The 21,233-nt window shown below is 43.9% G+C and overlaps 1 long non-coding RNA gene across 1 annotated transcript; it reads right to left on the bottom strand.

Moving 5' to 3' along the window:
* Nucleotides 1-2,323: 2,323 nt before the first annotated feature.
* Nucleotides 2,324-4,080, bottom strand: LOC110728149. The gene is made up of 3 exons (XR_002512649.1): nt 3,633-4,080; nt 3,179-3,247; nt 2,324-3,048 (listed from the first exon to the last, which is right to left on the bottom strand). It is a non-coding gene; the product is annotated as an uncharacterized LOC110728149 (long non-coding RNA).
* Between the last annotated feature and the right edge of the window lie 17,153 nt (nt 4,081-21,233).

Raw genomic sequence — 21,233 nt, 5'->3', positions numbered from 1 at the left:
TTGCTTCTTAGAAAAGGAGTGTATTTATAGTATTGTTTGATAATCGAGTGAGTGGTTGAAACTTTTTTGGAATGTGCTCCTTACAAATGGTGCTAAAATGTTGATGTACGATCCATATTTCAAGGAAAATTAAAAATTGCAAGATATACAAAAATTTCAATTATATTTGACAATAATGGGGTATTTAGGTTAATTAATTCATTGCCAAGTGGTAATGTAACAGTTAAATTAGGATTAGAGATAAAGTTTGGAGAGGAAAAAGGAGTGTGTTTTTTTATGGTTTCCCCTTCATTCTCGGTCTACTGAAGTATAGAATATGTTAAAGTATATCGTACCACATAACACATGTAAGCGTCCTACATTGATAAAACAAGATAGAGTTAAAAACTTTGTAAGGCTAAGGGGCTTCTCCTCCTATTGTCGTATGATTTTGGGATGAAATCTCCTTTGGATTTGTGAAGTGGACTCTCTCTCTTAGTTTGCGGGTGCGGCTTAAACTCATATTTAACAGAATATCTCTATTTATTATTGTTCACTCGTATTATTTAATTTATTATAAGTATAAATAAATTATTAGTTAACATTTGACCTAAAATCGAGAATGATTGCTAATTTTGGATGGAAGAAGTAGCAAATTACATTGCAGAATAGTGATTTTCTAAAGAGGGAAGTAAACTAAACAAACTGATCTGAGCTCAGGTCTTAATTCCACTCACTACAAATGTTTACTCGTATAAAGTAGAGCAGCCAGAATTAGAGTATTAGAGTTAGTGAAATTGATCTGTATTCCTAGTATCATTATTGTGTTAATTTAAAATTACCATAAGTTACATTGTTTTTCATTTAATAGATCTATAAAAATAATTTAAGTTTCAATTCTGGAATTAATCAGTACAAAATTATAACGATCGCCAAGAAGTAGTATTTATTTAATTATATATTTTTATTGTAGATATTAGAGTAATTTTTATGATGTACGAAAATGGTTTTCAACATGCCTCCCTATACACCAAACATAATTGAAAACAAATTAAACATGTGCTTTACAGTGTTTTTTGGTAGCAACCAACAAATTTAACTTTTATTATTGGCTAAACAAAAATCAGTAGCAATTACATCTTTTATAATCAATAGACATTTCCCACTCACACTCTAATAGAAGAGTTTTAACGGGCCAAAATGAGTTAGAGTGCAGCAATTTCATTAGCTTCCCTAAAAAGAGTTTTAACAAAATAAAATTACTGAATGTTCACATCCAAATTACCATTAATCTTTTTCTCTTGTAGTTTTACACTACTTATGAACAATTAGTCCCCTATAAAAAATCTATAATCTTATATAACTAATATTAAAATAGCAACCGCTGACATCATTATATCCTAAAATTAGACACATGTCATGTTGTCATTAAAAAATTTCCCTCAAAAACTATAAATGATGTCATCATTTTTTTTTTAATTTTATTAAAATTTTGGTAAGTAATATTATTATTAGTTTTAATTTCCAAAAAACAGTCTATTCTCTCTAACAATAATAATTTAATTTCTCTTCCTCAGGTACCCCTTTCATCATTCAATTTTTATATGAGCTCTAAATTTTTTCATCATTCATTTAATTCTGATTTATTATTTGTTTTAAGTATTTTTTTATAATTTCAGTATGAAAAAATAAACAAATTTAGAAATTTTATTTGTTTAAATCGTGCATTGCACGAGAGTAACGAGACTAATCTAGTACGAGTAATTAATTAAATGATCAATGTCCAAATGGGCTGATAACTTCAAATAGGTAGTCAAAAATGACATGGCAGGTTTTTCAAATGAGCTCGTGGATTGGGCCAAATGGCCCACTCACCTCAGGTAAAGCCATAAGGCCCAATTCAAAGATGTAACCTGATATTATCGATTATTTCCTCTGTATATTCACCTAACTTATTGCATCTATACTCTATGACAATAGGATTATCTTAATAATCTTTTCTTAATGCTAGTAATATCCTTTCTCAAAGATATTATTCACAGTATTAGATAAATAATATGAGTAGATAATATCAAAGATATATCTTTGATACTACAACAATGTAGACCTTTGCATTAATCATATTTATGTCAACATGGTGAAGATTTTCCTAATACAATATTTGATATTACCATTACATTGCCTTTAAATATCGATCTTTAAATACTTTATACTTCTATATATAATATATAAGGTGGTATATCGGAAAATTTTCTATCGTCTTTAATTATGAGAGATTTATCAAATAGAGTCCTTTAAGTGAATATTTGCTAACTCGAATAGGGTAAAATTTTCACATCTTATTAAATTAGTAGGATGATTTTTTCAACTAATTAACAAAGTACAGAGTACTACTTATCAAATCCTCCTTATGTTGTAACTTGCAAAGGTACATACATAACTCGACGGTTTATTTATAACCTAAGGGGGGAAAAAAAAAAGAAGAAGAAGTTTAACAAATTAATTATTTACATGTGCGTACACTACTTAATCAATTATACGAGTATTGTTTAATTAATTTGCTCATATATATGCTAATATTGAGATTTAAACGTGTGTGACACAGTATTACTCTAACTAGCTCTTGTTAAAGCCTAATAACACGCTCAAATCAAACGAGATTCTTATAATCTCATCCACAATTAATTTTGTGTACTTGCGCTAGCTTAAGGATTGATGTTTATATATTATACGGGGTAATTGCATTAAAACTTCATATAAGAGATTAAATGCGGTAAAACGTATACTTGTAACTCACAGGACTTTTCATTTAAACGTAAACTAGATTATTAATTGCATGGCTTCTTAAATAGAGCATACAAGATAAACAAAATTGCTAAGAGAAAACCAAAAAAAAAAAAAAAAAAAAAAAAAAAAAAAAGGCCCTAGAAAATCTGGCACAATCAAGCTAAGCTTCTTCAATGGCTGATGATTTTCGAAACATAACTGCCTCATCTATTTGCTGCTGCTCATGGAATCCTTCACTGCTTCCATAGCGCCTTGCGCTTTAGCTTGCATTTGTGCTCCAGTCTATATTAAATAACACAAATTTCACATATTAATTCATAAATAACCTAAGTTTAATTTATATGTAAATATAATTTTCATTAATGTAACACTTGTAAAAATTGATATGTACTTAAGGGAAATAAGAATGGACCTCTTGGCATGATTCCTTGGCAGATTGGGCAGCATTGGTAGCCTTTTCTGAGATGTTGCTAGTCTTCTCCTGTAACACAAACCAATGAAATAATAAATCCAATGTGTTTATTATTAGCATGTGTAAATAATTTTTATTATTTCCAACAAAAAAACATTATTTGATTATATTAATTAACATCTAAACTATTTTGAAACCATTTTATTAAACTATTTCTTAGCTTTCTAGCTTGTAATGGGACCTTGTCTATACTAGCTAGTACTCCATACATGACTAAGCCATAGTCCACCTCTTCATAAAGACGGGTGTTAAGCTAATTTTTAACTTAGATATTCACCTTTTGTTCCGTTATTGTTAGATTAAAATGTCGTAAATTATTTTTAAAAAAATAAAAAAAATATCCTATTTAATTTAACCTCTATAGTGACGAAAAATAAACCAAATGTTGTTTTACCTTGGCTTGGCCCTTGGCCTCACCAGCATGGAAACCAAGATTTTCAGACGAGTTATTCATTTTCTGAAAATTTCTTTGAGAGGAGATGTGAATTGTTGTTTTAAGTCTTTTGAAAACACTGAATTTTGGATGATTTGCTTCCAAGGATAAAGAGAGGTATAAATAGTTTTTGCATCACATGAAAGTTGACAATTGTATGCATGTAATGTGTAATGAACTCTTAAGTCCTTGATACGTGGTTGGTAATTTTTTTTTTTTTTAATTTTTTTAAGGTAAGAAAAAAAGAAGACGTTAGCCAGTAATTGGTTGATATGAGATCCATAGTTTAAGGAAAATCTTTTAGAAGAGGTACTACTATACTAGATGTACACTATTAGTTTTGTATTGAACTTTTGTCACAAGTGGTTGTCCCTATTTCTAGCTTTTAGTTAAATTGATGGTTGCAAGAAATTAGTTTTAACAAGTTACTCATACTTTGTGTTTCGGGTGAAAACAATGGGACCTTGCCGAAGGTCCGCTGAAATGGAGAAGGCTGGATTCGGTCCAAGTTATGTTGGGCCGAAGATTTCCTGCACAGTAAACACACGTAAACTAGCCTCGGGGGTGTTGCCGAGGAAGGCCCCTCCGATGCTAAAGTCAGTACAATGTGTAAGAAGAAGACACTATGCAAGAGAGTTTGTTGCTTGAGGCTTTTATGGAATATATCAGAATATATGAATGAACATATGAATCTATGAATGAATCAGAATGAATCTCCCCTTGAATCTATCAATATGATGCTTTATACCTCATTATACATGGAGAGGTTGGGCCTTAGCCCAATTGGCTTGCTTTGTGGGCTGACCTTTGACTTTAGCACAATTGGAGAGCTGAACCTTGACCTTGGGCTTTTAATTGGATCATTTAGTGCTTAGGCCCAATTGGACTAAATTGGACCCAAACAACTTGCCCCCCAGACCCGATTCGGAAGAATGACGGGTCGGGTTTGATTTAATTCAGAAAAGGAGGGAAGTAAATGATTTAATTAATCCAAAAATTTGAATTTAAACCGTAATTAATGAGATAACAACGATTAATGATTGTGGAAGTTGGACGGATAATGGGCAGTTTAATCACAAGATCATATGTTTAACGGTTACTTAGTGGAGTATTTAAGAGAAATTAAAACGCAGACTCCTCGTATCCCGTACCTGGAGATATAAACAGAGGCGCGTCATCTCTCCTCACTTATTCACCAACACAAACCCAGAATTCTCGAGAGAGAAACCAAGAACCCGCATCAAAACTTCGCAAATTCCCCGAGCATTAAGCTTAGAAACTGAGACTTGCCACTACGAACTCGTAAATCGTCAACTTTCGCTTCAGATTAAGGTAAATTCCTTTGATTTCAGTTTATTTTTCTTCGAATTCGAACTCCTTCCCCTTTTCTTTCGGCTTTTTTCTTCGAAATAATCAATGGCAAGAGGAGTTAGAGGTAGAGCCCGTGCTCCAAGAAGAGCAAGGCCGATTCCCGATCCTAGGAACAGGATTGGGACCTGGAATGGACAAAGGCCAGAGTCTGACCCTGCTGAAGGGATTAGGGCGACTCCCCTTTCCTCGGCTCCTCCTCAGAGAACGGAGGAGCCGAGCGCTTCTGGACGGGATGATGAAGTTCCCGCTGTCCTTTGGGATATCCTCCCCGGGTTTTCAGAATGGGAGAATGCCGAAGTTGCTTCGGCCATGATAAAGAACCGCCCCTACCCATGGTGGGTGGAGAATGCCGATCAATATCGATTTGCCGAGCAAATTGAGTTGCATTACGGCATTTTTGAAGCTGATGGGTATTGGTGCCGAATGCCCTCGGCCTCCGATAGAATCCATCGTCCACCCCCGGGGTATGTGGGGGTGTACACAAGACAGCTTCAGTACGGGCTGAGGTTCCCTTTGGACGTATTCGTCCGAGACTTGCTGATCCATTACAACATCTCTCTATGTCAGTTAACTCCCACCAGCATCCGAAGGGTGATGACATACTTATGGGTCTGCAAGTTCTTCAAGTACGTGCTGAACCTGCACTGCTTCAAAAAGCTCCATCGGCTAGTGCCAAATATTCAAAGTGGGCACGGAAGCCATGGTTCTGGGTGGTACCGGATTGAGTCCCGGCCCCAATACCTAACCATGTGGCCAAACGACTCTTCAGACAAGGACTGGAGAGGTCAATGGATTTGGGTTAGGGCACCCACAGATCCGGGCCACCCTTGCGTCTTCAGCGCTCCCCGGTACCTCGCTGAGCCTGATCCCGAAATGGGAAGTCTAGGTCCCCCCGCAGATAACGGGGCGGATCCGAACCTGGATCAGCAACATATCTTCGGCAAGCTGCCGAACCGGGGGGGCAGTGGCCGAATGCAGCATATCCCGGAGACTTGGCTCCCCGATACGCATTACGTTTTCCAAGAGAACATGCTAGCAGCTGTTGGCCTCAGCCGAAAGTTTAAGGATGGTAAGCTTCTTCGGCTGGGGCCGAGGCTTTTTAACTATCTCTTTTTCTTCTCTCGCTTCGCTTTTTTATGCTGTGCCAACCTATCTGAGCTAACCTTTCCCCTTTCCTTTTTTCAGAGCGGGACGAGACCAACGTTGGCATTAACTACGCTCGTCTTGGTGTCAACCGAGAACGAGTTGTAACTGAACGGGCCCCGTCTATCACTGAGCCGAGGCATAGGGAAGTTCATCTAGACTCTTCCCACTTCCAAATTGAGGCTGTTGCTCTGTATCAGAGGCAGAAGCCTTGGTGGAAGAAGAGAGACCCCTGGTTTCAGCTGCTGGACGAAGAAGCTGAAGCTGCCCGCACAGCCGAAGAGGTTGCACGGGTTCTCGAAGCTTGCGAAGGAGGAGAAGGGTCCTCCAGAGCTGCTGAAGCAGAAGCTGCAGCTAGAGCAGCTGAAGAAGACGAGGCTTTGCTGAAGACCTCGGTGAGCTTTCAGACTTAACTTTTTCTTTTTTCTTTTCTTCTTTTTTTTTTTTTTTTTTTTACTCACATTCTTCCTCCCCCCTGTCTGTTACAGTCTGAAGAGAGTAACAGACACAGAGAAGGAAAGCTCCTACTCGTCCCGAAGACCAAATACAAGGAGAGTCTTCAGACTCAGATATGGACGAGCAGCCCCTTCTGAAAAGGCGCCGAAGGATGGCCATCATCGGCCCTCATGACTTTCAGAGGAGGCCGATGACCATCGGCGTTGCAATAAGGGAACCCGAGGAAGGCAATGGATCGCCGAGGGTTCCCCGGCCACCACCCCAATCACCTCAAAAGACCCCTCCGCCACCTCCTGAGATGGAGGTGGATCAGAGAAACTCCCGAATCTAAGGGAGGGGTCCAAGAAGAAATTAAGGAGAGTGCTGCTGAGCACGAAAACAAGGATGCCGTGATGTCCAGTGCTGAGGGCTTCACGGCAGACATCGCAAGAGAGGTTGAGGCTTTCGTCCTCACCCCTGAAGAAGAGGAGGTCATAGTAATTGACTCCTCTGAGAAGGATGATGCTGAGCCATCCAAAGCTAATCAAGCTCCATCGTCATCCTTCCCTTCTTTCCAGACTCTGCAATCTGGAGAAATGGGTTTCTCGGCCCCCCGAATTCCAATCCCAGACCACATCTGGGACCTCATATGGGGTCAGAACCGAGAAGGAGCTGCAGCCTACTTCGGCGATTTTGCTGGCATGTCCGAAGTAGATAGGGCAAGGATCTGGTCGCTGAAGGCCACTGCTGGGATGAGAGAATCCAGCAGATCAGTTCCTGACCCAGCCAGGTCTAACCAACTGCTGATGATGCAGGTAATTTTCCTTGTCTTCATTTCCTCTGAAATTCAGCTCTATATATTTTTTTTATTTTTTTTATTATTTTTTTTTTGTCTTCTTGTTTTCAGTTCGTGCACAATCAGACTCTCACTGTAGAGCTGATAGATACCCTACAAGATAGGGTAGACGCTGCTGTGCACGACAAGAAGGTGGCTGAAGAGGAATTAAAGCTTGTTAAGCTGAAGCAAGCAGCAGCTGAAGAGAAGCAGCAGAAGGGTGAGGAGTATGAGAAAGGAGCTGCTGAAGCCCTCAAAACCTTCTGCGACGCTATGGAGAAGGAAGTTTTTCCCCCACTGATGGAAGGGGAAAAATTCCTCCAGGAGCATATGGGAGTGGACGTCTCCAAATTCAAGGCTGCTGTTGAGAGTCGTATTCAGGAAGGAGCTGCTGCACAAGCTGAAGTGCAGCAACGTCTAGAAGCTCTTGAAGCTAGCCGAATGGCTGTTGAAGAGCTGCTCCGGGCCAAAGATGTCCAACTCTCAGAGGCTGCATGCTGCTGCCGAAGCTCAGAGAGCTAAACTCCATGAGGCTGAGGATCAACTGATGACACAAAAAGTTGAAGTGGCCCAAGCTCAGACAAAGGCTTCCCAAGTTCAGCAGGAGCTGAATGAGCTGAAAGGTTCCTCCTCCAAGCTCGCTGATGAGCTGAAGAAATCCAAGGAAGACTTGGAGGAGACCCAGAAGAAGCTGGCTGATGCTGAGGCTCTACTCAAAGTCCGTGTCTATACCCAAGAGGAATATGAGATGGGTTTCAGAAACGGGTTCCGAGTATGCCGAAGAGTCTGCCTTCATGCTGAACCGAAGCTGGACTGGTCTAAATGTGCTGAATGGGTCCAGAATCCCGAAGACCCTCATATGAAGTATGCAACTCCAGCCGAAGCTGAAATCCTTAAGGCTGAGGAAGCCGAAGAGGAAGCTGAGAGAATGGAGTTGGAAGCTGAACAGAGGGAAAGGGAGGCTCGGCAGAGTGCAAAGCCCGCTTCTTCTGCTGCTGGGGCTGAGGCCACCATGAGGCTCAACGCTGATCAGTCTGATCCTCAGGCTGAAGCATAGGAACTCGGGCAGTCGTCTTCAGAATCTTGCGGTTCATCATGTGCTTAACTTTAGACTTGCCGCTTTCTGAATTTTTTGCCTTGTTTTTTGCTTCAGCTTGCCTTGTCGTACAGCAGTTTATTTTTTTTTGCTTATGTACGTATTTCGGCAGCTGTTATTTTCCGCTTGTGGGCGGCTGCCGATACAGTTTAATTGAACTTGTAGCTCAATTTCTGAGCATGAATTATATATCTGATGTTCTTTTCTTCAGTTGCTTTGTTTTTGAATGCTTTACTGTTTCTGTTTCTTCAATTCTGCCGTACATACTTGCACTGAGAGTGCTTCTTGCCCCCCAGAAATTGAAGTATGACTTCAGCGGAATAAGCAATTTCTTCACTTCTTCAAAATGGGTATCCGAAACACAGGGCCAACTGAAGGCAATGCTTCTGGGATACAAGTCTTACTGAAGATTGACTTCATCTGAAAGTTGGATATCCGAAACACAGGGCCAACTGAAGGCAATGCTTTGGATATTAGCTTTCTGGGATACAAGGCTCAGTTAAGGCAATATCCCAGAATTGTCCATGGACTAATGTCTTTGGAGAACAAGTCTTACTGAAGTACTTCAGCTGAAAACAGTGCAAAAAACGCATATCGAAACACACCAACTTAAGCAATGTTTCGAAATGCTCCTGGGAACAAGGTCAGTTAAGGCAATATCCAGAAGTATGACTAATCTTTGGAACAAGTCTTACTGAAGTTTGACTTCAGCTGAAAGACCAGTGTTCTTTTAAAAAGACGAGTTTTGTCAGCAATCTGAAACCCAGTTACCCGAAGGCGAAGGTTTCAGACGAGGCTGATATAAAAATTTTCAACTGTTGCTGTTATCCTTGATTTTCTGTCTATCTTTGAAAAATGGATACCCGAAACACAGGGCCAACTTAAGGCAATGTTTCGGATAATGGCTCTCTGGGATACAAGGCTCAGTTAAGGCAATATCCCAGAATTGTCCATGGACTCATGTCTTTGGAGAACAAGTCTTACTGAAGTTTGACTTCAGCTGAAAGACCAGTGTTCTTTAAAAAGACGAGTTTTGTCAGCAATCTGAAACCCAGTTACCCGAAGGCGAAGGTTTCAGACGGGGCTGAATAAAAAAACCCTTAAAGAGTAGATAGAACAAAGAAAATTTTGAAAGGATAAAAAGTTGCAAACATTTATATAAATGGCGGCTCCAAGGCCTTTCATTAGTTCAAAATGTACTTACAAAGATTGTTCTGCCCCGAAGGGTTTACACATGGTATTTTTTCAGTACATCAGCGTTCCAGTGATTTTTCAACTCAGTTCCATCCAACTGCCGAAGTCGGTATGTCCCTGGCTGAAGCTCATCATAAATTTCATAAGGTCCTTCCCATGCAGCTGAGAGTTTCCCATGGATTCGGCCTTTATGAACTGCAGCAGCATTCCGAAGGACAAGGTCTCCAATTTTGAGAGGCCTTGCATGGACCCTTCGGTTATAAAATTTGCTGATTCTCTGCTTATAGGCGGCCATTCTATCTCGGGCTGAGTCTCTTACTTCGTCGAGGAAATCAAGAGATTCCCTCATCAGTCGCTCATTCTCAGCCGAGAAGTGGTGCACTCGAAGGCTCTCAGAGCCAATTTCCACTGGAAGGACGGCTTCGGCACCATACACCAGTTCAAAAGGTGAGTGGCCCGTTGCCTCTTTTTCAGTTGTCCGAAGGGACCAAAGGGTTCCAGGGAGCTCCTCTAGCCATTTGGACTTTTGATCTTCCACCCTCTTCTTGAGGGCATTTAAGATCTGTTTATTTGCAGCCTCGGCTTGTCCGTTACTTTGCGGGTGACATACCGCTGAATATGCCAGTCTGATGCCGAACTGATCTGTATACCGCTTCAGCGGTAAGTTATCAAATTGCCTCCCATGATCGAAGACAAATACTCTCGGGATGCTAAAGCGAGTGATGATATTCTGCCAGATAAATTTTCTGACAGTTTGCTCTGTAATGTTCGAGGCTGCTTCGGCCTCGATCCATTTGCTGAAGTAGTCGACACCAACTATCAGCCATTTTTTCTGGTACACAGCCTCTGGAAATGGTCCCAGTATATCCAGTCCCCATTGGGCAAACGGGAGTGGATTAAGGATCGGCTGAAGATCCCTTGATGGCTGATGGATAACTGGAGCATATTTTTGACATTTTTCGCATTTCCGAACCAGCTCCTTAGCATCTGCGATCATGGTGGGCCAGTAATATCCAGCCCTCAATGCCTTGTGGGCTAAGGTTCTTCCCCCAATGTGGTTCCCACAGATGCCGAGGTGAATCTCCCGTAGGATATAATCTGCATCTGTTGGTCCCACGCATTTCAGCAATGGGGCTGAGAAGGACTTTTTCAGAAGTTCCCCCCTGAAGACAATGAACCTAGAACTGGTTCTCTTCATCTTGGAGGCCAAAGCTTTATCCTCAGGAGTTTCTCCCCGAAGCTTGAAAGCTAGGATGGGGTCCATCCAACTAGGCTCTGGGTCAGCGCAGCACACTTCAGGTGCTTCGTCGACACTTCTCTCTCGACGCACTTCTACATATACAGATCTGTTCAGCTCGGTAAAAGATGAACTAGCAAGTTTGGAGAGTGCATCGGCTTGAGTATTCTGACCCCTTGGGATCAGCTGAACCTCAAAAGTTTTCAGCTCTACAATGACTGATTTGATCTTGGCAAGATAAGCTATCATGGAGGGCTCTTTGGCCTCGTAGCTGCCACTGATCTGATATGCAACTAGCTGAGAGTCTGTTTTTAAGCAGACATGATCGGCTTCCAAGGAGATGCACAATTTTAGGCCGGCGATTGCTGCCTCATACTCGGCTTCATTGTTCGAGGCCTTAAAAGAAAACTTTAGTGCATACTCAAAGGATTTGCCTTCGGGAGAAGTTATCACTACTCCTGCCCCCGAACCGTTTTCGGTGGAAGATCCATCCGTAAACACGGTCCAGACTTTCTTTTCACTGTCTAGCGCTTCTTGGTATGAGCATTCGGCCAAGAAATCCGCTAGAGCTTGAGCCTTAATGGCAGCCCTCGGACGGTAGCTGATGCTGAATTCGGTGAGCTCAAAAGCCCACTTGGCTAGCCTACCAGATTTTTCAACCTTGCCGAGAACTTTTTCCAACGGCTGATCAGTTAAGACCACTATCTGATGGCAATCAAAATAGGGCCTCAGCTTCCGAGCAGCTACTACTACCGCGAAAGCAACTTTCTCGAGTAGAGGATAGCGAGTCTCGGCATTCGTCAGTGTATGACTGACGAAGTAGATCGGTTGCTGACTCTTACTCTCTTCCTTCAGCAATACTGCGCTGATGGTGGCTGGGCTAACGGCCACATATAGGTACAAAGTTTCTCCTTCAGCTGGGCTTGCCAGCGTTGGGAGTTGAGCCAGATGCTCCCGAAGCTGTTTAAAGGCGTCTTTTTGCTCTTCCTCCCAAACGAGCTCTTTTGTTTTCGAGAGTTTCAGGGCTTTGAAGAAAGGTAACCCCTTATCCGAAGCTCTGGAAATGAACCTCGAGAGGGCTGCCATTCTTCCGGTGAGCCGCTGAACATCCCGCTTCGTTTTCGGCTCAGGAAGGTCGAGCGCCGCTTTGACTTTAGAGGGATTGGCATCAATCCCCCTTTTGCTGATCATGAACCCCAGGAATTTCCCTGACTTCACGCCGAAGACACACTTCTTCGGATTCAGCTTCATTTGATGCTTTCTCAAGGTGGCGAAAGTTTCAGCCAGGTCTTTTACATGGTCCTCTAGTTTTTTGCTTTTGACGATCGAATCGTCAACATAGACTTCCATGTTTCGGCCCTTTTGATCGGCGAAAACTTGATCCACCAGCCTTTGATAGGTTGCCCCCACATTTTTCAATCCGAAGGGCATCATTTTGTAATTGTACACCCCAGCGTTCGTGACGAATGCTGTCTTGGCTCGATCGTCGGGGTGCATAAAGATCTGATGATACCCCGAGAATGCGTCCATGAAGCTAAGCAAGGCATGGCCACTTGTCGAATCGACTAGCTGATCGATTCTCGGCAAGGGATAGAAATCCTTTGGACAAGCCTTATTTAGGTCCGTGAAGTCAACGCACATCCTCCAGGTACCATTGGGCTTCTGAACCATCACCACATTTGCCAGCCATTCTGGATATTGGCAAGGTTCAATGAATCCTGCCTCCAATAATTTTTTGACCTCGGCTGCGATGTCTCGGTTCTTATTGGCGGAGTAATTCCGCTTCTTTTGCTTAACTGGTCGACACGTCGGGTCAACATTAAGCTTATGGGAGATGAGGTCTGAACTTATCCCGGGCATATCAGCTGCCGAGAAAGCAAACACATCTCTGTTATCCCGAAGGAGCTGAATAAGTTCACAACGGGTGTTCGGATCAAGGTCCATCCCGATTGTTACACATTTCTCAGCGTCTCCTTCGGCCAACTCAACTGTTTCAGTCTGTTGGTCCATGTCCATTGCTGATGGATTGGACTCTTCATAATCTGGCCTGCTGCCAATGTCAGCAGGTGTCCCAGTCTTTTTGTTCTTCGGCTGGCTCTCTGAGTCTTGCGGCTCAGCTGAGGAGCTAGCCTTTTCCCTTTCGGGCCCTTTACCTCTGGGTACAGATCCTTGGGCCGAAGCACTTAGGCCTTTCGGCTTTTTTGTGCTTGGCTCTCTTTCTTTTTCTTTCTCCTCCTCATCCTTGTCGTCATCTGGGCGACTACTGGATGGCTTGAGGTAGTTGCACCTTCGGGCGTCCTTTTGGTTGCCCTGTATCCTTTCGGGGAAGCCGGCGTCTGAGACGTAAATCATCAGCTGATGATAAGTTGAGACGACCCCTTGGATCTCGTGAATTATGGGTCTCCCCAAAATCACGTTGTACACTGAAGGAGCGTCGATGACCAAAAATTCAATCATGATGTTCCGGGCTGCCTCATCGCAACCGATGGTGACAGGAAGTGTCACCTTCCCATCTGGATAAGTTGAAGCCCCATTGAACCCGGATACCGGATAGGGTACCGGCGTAAGGTGCTTGGGCTTCAGCTTAATTTGGTTGTAGGCCTTTCGGAACAGAATGTTTGCTCCACTGCCACCGTCAACAAGGACCTTACTGACGTCGTGGTTGGCCACCGTGGCGATGATCACCAACGGATCCTCGTGAGGGAACGTAATCCCCCGGCAGTCGGCGGCTGTGAACGTCATGTTCGGCACCGGCGACTGGGGAGATTGAATGTCAGCGTTGTTCACCTGGTGAGTCAAAGCTCTAAGGTGGCGCTTGTGCTCCCTCCGAGAGTATATTCCTCCCGAGATAACATTGATCGGAGGGAATTTCCCCTCCGGCTTTTTACTGTTTTTCCGGGGGAAATCAAGGTCCTGCCGAGGGTCCTTTGCTGACCTCTCGGATTCTTTTTTCTCGCGGTGATCCGCGATGTATTTTTTCAAGTATCCCTTCCGGACCATGTCCTCTATCTGGTCCTTCAGTTGGATACACTCCTCAGTGTTGTGGCCCGAAGACTCGTGGAACTCACACCACTGATTTTTATTTTTTCGCTGATACCACTCTGGGAGTGGTCTCGGCTTTCGGTAACTCTGCTCCTCCTTCGTCACACTGTAAATTTTGGCGCGTGGAAGAGAGAGCGGAGTGTAGGACTCGTATCTGCCTGTGTATGAGGCAAATCTTTCCTTCTTTGGGTCGTTGGCCAAAGATTGCTCCGGGGCCTTTGACTTTCCCTTTGCCTTATGGCCTTGGCCTTCAGACAAGGGTATTTGCCTCTGTTTCCCTCCCCCGGATTGAGGTTGGGTTTTCGCTTTGTTCCATTCATCGGCTCGGATGAACTTATCCGAAGCACTAAGAGCTTCCTCCAAGGTCTGCGGGGTATGCATGACCATGAAGTCTAGGAACTTTCCTGGCTGAAGGCCATTCTGCATTGCGAAAACGGCTAGCCCCTGGTCCAGCTGGGAGACGCTTGATGACTCGTTACTGAAACGGGTCAGGTAGTCTCGGAGGCTTTCGGTTTCCCCCTGTTGCAGACTCATGAGCTCTGCGGTAGTCTTCTCTCGGCGGTTTGCCGTGGAAAACTTGCTCCTGAACTTGGAGGACAGATCATCCCACCCTGTTACGGAGCCTTGCCTTACTCCCTTGGAGATCCACGCTTGCGCGACCCCCTTGAGAGTGGTTGGGAAATATTTGCACCAAGTCGCCTCGGATCTGGGGCAAAGATGCATATGAGTCTCATACGAGGCCACGTGGTCCTTCGGATCCGTGGTCCCGTCATATGTGATGTGCGAAGGGATTTTAACCGTGGGTACGCGCTCTTCCAATATCCATTGCTCGAATGGTGAACTAGCGGGTAGCATAACGGCCTTGCCCTTGTTCCTGGCCGAAGGGACCGCGCTCCGCCCTCTTAGAGAGGTAGGAGTGGTTTTCGTCCCTGGCTGGGAAGTCTGGGCCTCGGCTGCAGGGAACGAGAGGCGACTACGCACGCTCGGTTCCTGGCCGCCGAGTCGGTCAAGGACGCTTCTGCGAACAGTCTCAGGTTCTCGGTGAGTAGATTCTGGCCGAGAAGCTGAGCTGCTGCTCTTATGCGCTTCTGGTCTTGAGGATGAGGATCCTTTTAAAAATTGAGGGTTCTTTTTCCTCTGTTTTTCATTTTTCCAAGAATCCTCCTCCCACTCTTCCAGTTCCCGGAAGGAAGGAAGCTTCCCACCATCATGGTCTAACTTCCTCCGCTGATGCCGGGTATGCGGAGGAGTTCGATCACGAGGTGGTGGCATATTTTGTGCCCTCATCGCCTCCATGAGTACTGCCAGCGCTCTTGCCACCTCTTCCGAGCTGGGCCCCGTCAAAGGAGTCCTCGGCCGAGTGTGGGAATGAGGGCGCGCAGCCGATGGTTGGCTTTGGGACACTGAATATGTCCTATGATCGGACTGACCCCTGCTAGACCGAGAGTGGCCCGACCTATATTGAGAGTCATGAATTACGGGAGATAGGGAATCCTCCTTGTATGATCCTCCCCCCGAGCCGGCACCCTTGGGAGAGTTCCGGTCCGGCGAGGGCGATGGTGTAGGGGTTTTAGGCTTTTCGCCCGCTCCTTGACGGAGGCTTTTGCTCTTGCGGTTCTTAGCCATTGCTGCTAAGATAATTGCAAGATGATCTTGGTTAGGAATTTGGCTTAAAGATTTTTGAAAGTCTTCCCCACAGACGGCGCCAAATTGTTTCGGGTGAAAACAATGGGACCTTGCCGAAGGTCCGCTGAAATGGAGAAGGCTGGATTCGGTCCAAGTTATGTTGGGCCGAAGATTTCCTGCACAGTAAACACACGTAAACTAGCCTCGGGGGTGTTGCCGAGGAAGGCCCCTTCGATGCTAAAGTCAGTACAATGTGTAAGAAGAAGGCACTATGCAAGAGAGTTTGTTGCTTGAGGCTTTTTGGAATATCTCAGAATATATGAATGAACCTATGAATCTATGAATGAATCAGAATATGAATCTCTCTCCTTGAATGTATCAATATGATGGCTTTTATACCTCATCATACATGGAGAGGTTGGGCCTTAGCCCAATTGGCTTGCTTTGTGGGCTGACCTTTGACTTTAGCACAATTGGAGAGTTGAACCTTGACCTTGGGCTTTTAATTGGATCATTTAGTGCTTAGGCCCAACTGGACTAAATTGGACCCAAACAATATATTTGTGATGTGCTTTCATAAATGAAACTAATGCACACCCAACCTTGTGCTGTGTTTCACATCGTGACATAATAGCAGGGGCCCGTTGTACCAAATCGTGACATAATAGCAGGACCCCTAATACACGAGCTGACTCATCTAGCAGGTTTATGCCAATTTTTGACATTGAAGCCCATGTATAGCCTACTGATGTGCCTCTTATGCCATACTGGACTTGCAACAGGGCTCATTCCAAATGGACCATTCTTGTATTGTGTCGAACGTAAAATTATTAACCTCTTCACATTAAGTTTTGGTGCTACCTTTGGCAGATTTTGACAATATTTCTTAGAGGGGGCAAATCATATAGAATAAAATTTTAACTCGTAAAATGCTTAATTACCTATACAATTGTTCTGAAATAAATATATAAAGTATATTATTGCATTAATATTATTAATTATTATACAAATAACATAAAAAGATAAATTATTAATATAATTTATTTTATTAAGTAATTAAACTTTGACATTACTTCTATAACTCAAAACTTTAAGGAGGGATAAAGGTAGTATCTAATATCTATTATGACTAATAATTAAAAATTAAATAATAGCTAATATCTACAACTAAGATATCTCTTGTGTTTTTTTTTTTAATAATTTGGCACAATATAGATATTGAAATGAAATAATACGGAGCATTTGGATAGAAATTCATAGAATATCAAATGTAACTTTTCCTGTAACTTTTCATAGTAGTAATTTCAAATGTAACTTTTTCTGTGATGGTGCATCTGGTTTTCTTTTAAAAAAAGTGGAATGAACATTTAGTTGTTTAGTAAAGAATATATAATTGTTTTGTAAAGAACATCTAGTTTTATATATATATTTGTAAATCTATAACATTTGTAATATTAATAAAGAACATGATAATATTAAGGAACATTATTAATATAGCAAAGGTACATTTGGTATAAATGATCATGTATGTATATGAAAAAATACATTTAGTGTATTATAATGTACATTGTTGATTAGGGGATTTTTATCCACCAATCACCGTCTGACAAGTGGACCAACCAGGTTCCGCCACGTGTCCCTCACGAAGGCCAATAGGAGCCTGCCACGTGTCAACCACAGATACGTCCTCTACGGACCAATCGAGGCACGCCGCGTGTCCACCCATGCCAAATGGGAAAACCGGCCATCAAGGCCCAATCCTGTCTAGAGGCCCGGTCAGCCCTAGGTTTACCCTAAACCTAGAGAGTGGCACGCTTCTCAAGGATATAAATACTTAATTAATCCTCATTAATTGGGAAATCAAGAAATCAAGCAGAGAAGAACAGAAATATTACGGAACACCAACAACCGGCTAATCTCGCTAACGACGCAGATTACCAACACTAAGCACTTTCACCTAGAGAGATCTTATTACTTTAATTTCCGTATTAATTACTCCTTAATCAGGTACTAACTTGACCGTTGGAGGCGGAGCTCTCAGGAGTATCCGTTATTTTGCAGGTACAGGCGTCCGGTTCCAGTCTCGGAATTGTAACTCTCCCGCAGGACATCAGAAAACCCCGAAACATTTGGCGCCGTCTGTGGGGAGAGTACTTCAGAGATGGCATCCAAGTCTGTACCGACTCCTGAAGAGAGGCGTCCCCTAGACGATCCTCAGGTTCAGTCGGACCATGATACCGAAAGTGAATTTGAAGTTGAAACTCATACAGCTCCAGACGGGACCCTAAGGGCCCGACGTACCCGTCATACCGAAAGGAGGGAACGGGAGCATCTTCAAACAGGAAGCGAGCCAGCAGGCGCACCGCCTGCTCGGCAACAGCCGACTGATGGGTCTGCTCCCATCACAAGGAACGAACTCATGACCTTCATGAGGGACTTCAAGGGAGAGATTCAAGAGTTGATCAACAAAAAACCGCCTGCTTCAGTCAAAGAGCAGTCGGCCAAGAAACCTTCCACTTCACTGAAGAGGAAGCCAGTTCAAGGGCGAGAGACGACTCCTCATCCTAAATCCAAGAAGCGGGAGCCACCTGCTCTTGATTTCACAAAACTCCGTTATCCTACGGGAAATAGGAAACCGGTTCGTCATATTCAGGCGGACGGGTCAAAGCAAACGTTCACAGATGCTCGGCTCCTGCTAGAGCAGAAGAAGAGTGACCGATTATCAGAGTCGACTTCTACTTCAAATTTTCAAGACAGTTTGCGAAATGCCTCGATGAGGCATACTCAGTCGTACCATGAGAGTCAGTCAGGCGGCACCTCCCGTCAGTCCGGCTTTCATAGTGCCCAGGCGGTACCAAACTTACCATTTGTGCCGCAACAGCAGTATTTTATGCAGCCACCTCCATTTGGTGGACCTGCAGCAAAAAACGTCCAACCTATGGACTGGCAGCTACGGCTGCTTAGACTTGGTGAACAGCCGTCGGCCTTCTCCAAGGAAATTACTGAAGCCGCTCAGCCGGCCAAAGTAAAAAATGTTCTAGTAGGCGCCTATGACGGCACTACTAACCCAGAAGACCATCTGATGGCATTCACCAACCTGATGTACCTTCAAGGGTTGGATGATCCCACTTGGTGCAAGTGTTTCCCAGCGACTCTCAAGGGAATTGCACAGCAATGGTTCGGCAACCTGCCGACTGGTTGTGTAAACAGCTTCAGGACGCTTGCTTACTTATTTGCCTCCAACTTCTCTATGAACATCCCTGCGAAGAAAACGACCCTTGATTTGGGAACAATTCAGCAGGGCGAGAAGGAGGGGCTTCGTTCTTACATCAGGCGGTTCAACCTGATGAGAATACAGATTCAAGGGTTACCGGATGAGGTAGCTTATACTGAATTTTTTAGAGGTCTCAAAGACGGGTCTACCTTCAAATTTGATTTAGTTCGAAAAAGGGTGGCGACTCTTCAAGAGGCCTTGATTGAAGCAGAAGCCTATATACAGGCGACGGATCTGTGTACGATAAAACAGTTGGACGGGAAGAGGTTCGACAAAAGAGAGGGACGACAGAAACAGTCGTCCAACAAAGATGAGAAAAGAAAAGAGGTCTGGGCGGCTGATTCCTCTAAACAGCCGGCTCAGAAAAAGAAAAAAGAATTCAAACCATACTCCCCAAAGTATGTGTTTAACAAGGATAACCAGTTTATCCTAAAAGAAATAAAGGGACGGTTCTCAATTGAGAAGCCGCTCCCCATGAAGGGTTCTGCAAGCAACCGGAACCAAGACAAAATCTGTGCTTATCATGATGACGTTGGTCATCACACCAATGACTGCATCAGTCTCATGCGGTACCTAGACCGCTTGGCTGAGCAAGGTGATCTTGACACTTATGTCAAGAAATCTACGGGGAACACCTCCTCAAAAAAGCAGTCGGCCAAAAAGAATCAACATGCCGACAGTTCCGATACAGATGATGCAGTCGTCTACACCATTGCAGGCGGCTTCTCAGGAGGCGGCCCCACTATTAGGGGCAATAAGGATAATATAAGGCGGTTAGATGTAAATTCCGTTCACCAAGAACGGCCGTCCAAATATACATTCCCTGAGATTGTCATCACTGAAGAGGATCTAGGAGGGGTAAGGGGGCCGCATGACGACCCTCTCGTTATTGAATGTAAAGTGGCCAACCAGAGAGTTGGCCGAATCCTCATAGATACCGGGAGCTCCTCAGATCTCATCAGCAGCAAATGTCTGTCAAAACTGAAATATCAGACGGACTGCATACATCCGGCCTCCCACCCTTTAATAGGGTTTGGAGGAGGAGTCGTCCACCCACTGGGACGAGTAGATTTACCCATTCGCCTGGGCGAAAAAGGGGAAGGACGACACATGGTAGTCCGGTTCCTAGTAGTAGAGGAACTCTCGGCCTACAACATGATTCTGGGTCGACCAACCCTGAATAATTCCAAGGCTGTTATAATCCCGTCTCTTATGCTGCTTAAGTTTGAGAGGGATAATGGAACAGTCGGCTCCCTAAGGGGAGATCAGAGGATGGCCCGAGAGTGCTATCTCTCGGATGTCAAGCCCACTGTTATGGCCACTGGGTCAAGTGGAGAAAAAACAGACCTTGACAATGTCAAGGAGAGTGCGCCTGTTCAAGAAACAGGCGACAAAAAGAGAAAGGCGTCCCAGACAGAGTCCGCAAGAAAAGCAAGAAAATAGCAATCATTGGCAGAGGAGCGGCCGGATGAGTTCCGCCCTCAGTCGGCTGGTGAGCATGCGGACCTGATATTAGACGACTCACGTCCTGACCGAACAGTCAAAGTTGGGACGACTGCTCTGAGAAACCTTGGTGACGACTTTCACAACCTGTTGAAAGAATACAAGGACATCTTTGCATTTGAAGTCCATGAAATGCCAGGCATTAGTCCTGATCTGGCAGTACATAAACTCGCTGTGGATCCGAAAAAGAAGCCGGTACGGCAAAAGAAGCGGAACCATGGTGAAGAAAGAGGTCAGGCGGCAGCCGCCGAAGTCAAAAAATTACTTGATGCAGGGTTCATTCGACAATGTTACTTCCCAGATTGGGTTGCAAATGTGGTGCTTGTTAAAAAGCCGAATGGCACCTGGCGAATGTGTGTAGACTACACAGACTTGAACAAGGCGTGCCCCAAAGACAGTTACCCTCTGCCTAAAATTGATAACCTGGTCGACTCAACAGCCGGCCATGCCTTGATGAGTTTTATGGACGCCTATTCTGGTTTCCATCAAATTCCTTTATGGAAGAAAGATCAGGAGAAGACGGCCTTCGTCACTGATCAGGGATTATACTGTTACACGGTCATGCCGTTTGGTCTTAAGAATGCCCCGGCTACCTTCCAACGAATGATAAACACAGTGTTCTTTGATCAGATTGGGAGAAACGTCGAGGCATATATTGATGATATGATTGTCAAGACTAAACTTCAGAAAGATCATCTGGCGAACCTCCGAGAAACTTTCGCCACACTCAGGCGGCACCATGTCATGCTCAATCCCAAGAAATGTGTATTTGGAGTTGAGTCTGGGAAATTTCTCGGATTCCTTAT

Source organism: Chenopodium quinoa, unplaced genomic scaffold, assembly GCF_001683475.1.
Source record: "Chenopodium quinoa cultivar QQ74 unplaced genomic scaffold, ASM168347v1, whole genome shotgun sequence".
NCBI classification, from domain to species: domain Eukaryota; kingdom Viridiplantae; phylum Streptophyta; class Magnoliopsida; order Caryophyllales; family Amaranthaceae; genus Chenopodium; species Chenopodium quinoa.
This window is presented reverse-complemented; position numbering and strand designations above follow the sequence as displayed.